Raw genomic sequence first — 4,245 nt, forward strand, 5'->3', positions numbered from 1 at the left:
CTGAACGCGTAACCAGGAAGTAGGGATTGCAGTCAAAGAGGAGAGAGAAGAAGAAAACAGCCCGCTGGTTTCAATGCAGTTGAAATGCTTGTGCGCCCTCTAGCGGCCAGGCAAGAAACGTGAATTTACATCCATTGATATATTGTATGTTGGAGTTAATTTGTTAGTCAGTAGTTGCTCTATTCATCACTTCTTCCCTTTCTTCTTCTATCATAGTTTTATCTTTTGTTCAAAACTGTCTATATCACACACAAAGCCACCTATAATGCCTACAATGACAGACACATGCATGAATCCTGTTTTTCCATCCAGATCCCTTAGAGATTCCCTCAGGAAAGGGAAACAGGAACGGTGGGATGTGAGGGCTTGAGGTGGAAAAAAAAAGACTATTTTGAGATACAGAATTCTGCATCTGTGGGGAACAAAATGATCACGGACAGCAACAGAAAAACAGTCAACGAGGACTTCCGCAACACCTGAAATGTTGCTGGTGAGTTTCTTTCCACCTCTGACCGGTGCCCTTTCTGATAGGTGGCTATTGTGTCGTTTGACCAGGAAAGAGAAGTAGGGGTGTGTGTGTGTGTGTGTGTGTGTGTGACCTGGGAACTTTGCCCCAGCCAGGCATGCTCTCCCCTGGGGATGGAGGATTTTAGAGGCAGGGATCTGATGGAGCTTCGGGAGGTGGACAGGGGGAATTGGGATTGTGTGGAAGTGTGTGTGCAGTATGTGCGCGCATGTGTGTGTGTGTGTGTGTATGTGTGTGTGTGACCAAGACTGTGGAACGCCCTGCCTGAGGAATTTAAGCTCGCTAATTCAGTATCATCTTTAAAAATTTCCTCTTAAAACGCACTTTTATAAACTCGCTTTTAAGTAATTGTTTTTCATCTTGCACGCTTTTAATCTTTTGTCGTTTCTTATATTTTGTTTTATTTAATCTCATTTCATTTTACGTATTTATTCAGAATTCTTTTACCCCATTTTCTCTTGAATGTGCTTTCTATTTCATCTCCTCATTATGTATTTTACATATTCTTGCTGTTACGCCTTCCTGAAAAAGCACTTTGCCAACTCTGCTTTTAGGTAAACGCTATGAGTTTATTATGATTATATCGTTATGTGTGCGTGTGTGTGTGTGTGTGTGTGTGTGTGTGTGTGCATGTGTGTGTGTGTGATCAGAGAGGTTAAGGCAGGAAAACCCTGGCCATTGTGCACCAGTGACCCCTCAAAATCAATGTGACAGACCGGTTGATTGGCTGGAGGGTCCTGTCTGTCTGCACCTAATCCCTCAAGGTAGACCCTCAGCCAGGCCTGCTGCGTGTGTGTGTGTGTGTGTGTGTGTGTGTGTGTGTGTGTAGATACGCTTGTATGTGTGTCTTTCTGCACCTAATCCCTCAAGATAGACCAAAGGCCATGGGATGGGGTATTAGGGCAGTTACAGGGGCTCGGGCCTGTGTGTGTGTGTGTGTGTGTGTGTGTGTGTGTGTGTACCTATGTATTTGTACGGGACTTGGTCATGTGCAGAGGTAGAAGTGGGTTTTAGGAGGAGGGGGTGGGGGGCGCAAATTTCAGGGCAGATTTGGGCGGATAACCCAGTTGGGGCGAAATTAGACGCAGGCATCTGGATCTGACCCCGGCCCTCTCGCCGTGACCCCGGGTCGCTCGGGGGTCGCGGGGCACAAAGCAGAGCGCTGACCCCGGACAGGTCAAGCATGCGGGCGGCTGAAAGGACGCCTTTGTGGGGCCTGGCATGCTCACTATTTCCCATGAGCACCAGGGGACCGAGTCTGCCCAGGAAACTGGACCGGAGAGCAGGCCAGACAAGGTGTGTGTGTGTGTGTGTGTGTGTGTGTGTGTTGAGTTGATGTGTGTGTGTGTGTGTGTGTGTGTGCGTGTGGATGGAATGGAAACATAATTGATTTTTGTTTATATTGGTGGTTGTTTGGCCTTATGATGTGATCACTGACTGGAGGTTAGAGTTTACCCAGATTTTATTTACTGCCCCGTCACTGTGTTTGTGTGTGTGTGTGTTTGTGTGTGTGTTTTTCGTGCATATCGGTGTGTTTGTGTGTGTTTTTGTATGTTTTGGTGTGTTTGCTTTTGTACATTTCAGTAGGTTTGCGTGTGTTTGTGCATTTCAGTGTATTTGTGTGTGTTCATGGTGCATTTCGGTGTGTTTGTGTGTGTATTTTCGTGCATTTCGGTGTGTTTGCGTGTGTTTTCGTGCATTTCAGTGTGTTTTTTGTGCATACCGTCGCGTCAGGTGAAAAACTCTTACCTCCAGTTTTGCTGATTTTCATGTTTTAACTTCAGTTGAAGGATTACACGGTCTTCCACGGATTAAATAAATTCTACAACCCTTGGGTTTATGAAACCTTTTCAAAACAAATTAGATAAATTCAAAAACTGCACGGTCGTCAAGGTAAAAACAAGGCTGCTTTTCTTGGTTCCTGAAAACTATTTGGAGAGATACGAGGTTTCCACCCTGCAACAGCGATCTGTTCGTGTGTGTGTGTGTGTGTGTGTCAGAGAGAGAGATACGAGTTAGTTTTTATGGGTATGCCTGTGGTCGTTGCTTGTGTACATCTGTTTGCGCCTCCTTAATGAGCGCAAGCATCCTGCCTCCTGTCCTGTGTGTGGCCCGCTGAGAGAGAGAGAGAGAGAGAGAGAGAGAGAGAGAGAGAGGGAGAGGGAGAGAGTGAGAGAGAAGGCCTCTGCTCCAGTAATCACATTTAATTACATACCAGCATTAGACTGCCTATGAATAGGGTTTTTAGGCAGGCCTCTCACACTGAGATTGGCTGCATCCAGCTGAACATTGCCTACCTTTGTCCTGCCGCTCCCACTATATTCTATTAAGACTTCATGTCATTTGACCATCAGCAAAGCACTAACGACCACTGGACTAATGCTACACATGGAGAAAAGGGGAAGGTAAAGGGGAACAATAGATGTTTTCTTGGCTGAGCGGCTTGCGTCCGCCCCATTACTGCGGCAAACGGGCCACACATTAGACGCCGGCCACAATTAGATGGCACCTAGAATCACAGATAAGGGATATTCTCTCAAGCACATCCTCCAAAGTCTGCTCGGTTGAGGTCTGAGCTCGTGTTTGTGGGTGCTGCCGTCGCAGAGCGGCAACTGGAGTTTACTTTGTTAATCGCGAGGAGTGTTGTCGCTGTGTAAGATCAGTGTGGAAGCAGAGCAGTTTAAGTTGACGTGGGATTTCGCGATGCAGAGATCTAGATGCCAAGTTGCCATCTGTACCGCTCAGCTCTGTATGTATGTGTCTGTGTGTGTGTATATATGTGTGTGTGTGTGTGTTAATTACTATGACTGTGTTTACATGCACAGAAAATTGAGTTCTTTGTGTCGACACATGTAAACATCATAACTCGGTTAGAATAACCCGGTTAAGATAGCTGCTTTAGTCCCATATTAAACAAGTTACTGTGGCATGTAAACATCTTTCTCTTTTGGTTCTCGCTGCCTGCGCACACTCAGACTCGCACGGCATTATGGGTACATTTTGATTCGATTTTTTTATTTGGATTTTGTCAACAAAAGACACTTAATTGCAGAGGTGGGAAGTAACAAAGTAAAAAATACTTTGTTACTGTACTTAAGTAAGATTTTCAACTATCTGTACTTTACTTGAGTTTTTCTTTCACTTAAGACTTTTTACTTTTACTCACTACAATTCAAAAGAAAAATCTATACTTTCTACTCACTACATTTTCAAAACAGACTCATTACTCTCCAGGAAATCATCAACTGATTTTTTAAATTATTTTTTATTTTATTTTCCGAAGACATCTTCCATCCCGGAAGCAGCTGATCAAGTGCCAAGTATATATATATATATATATATATATATATATAGAATAGAGCAGTGATTCTCAATCTTTTTCATATCAAGGACCCCTAATTTAGTCACATTAGGGCCACGGACCCCCATTTGATGAGATTTTTTTTTATCTCGGACCCAAATCTGAGAACCCAAATTTGTCCAGAATGACTATCTGTATTGTAGGTAGAGAGATAACATTGAAACTATGATCAAAACAGACTTTCTTCTACATTTTCTAATGCTGTTAACTTCTTGTAAATGAAATAATGGTGAAGTTTACATTTTCATCAATTTGCTGCGGACCCCCTGTATCCCCCTCAAGGACCCCTGGTGGTCCCCGGACCCCACGTTGAGAACCACTGGTATAGAGTATATTTTTAGATGAGTATTTGCACTCT

The sequence above is a fragment of the Centroberyx gerrardi genome, chromosome 20 (genome assembly GCF_048128805.1).
Source record: "Centroberyx gerrardi isolate f3 chromosome 20, fCenGer3.hap1.cur.20231027, whole genome shotgun sequence".
Lineage (NCBI taxonomy): Eukaryota > Metazoa > Chordata > Actinopteri > Beryciformes > Berycidae > Centroberyx > Centroberyx gerrardi.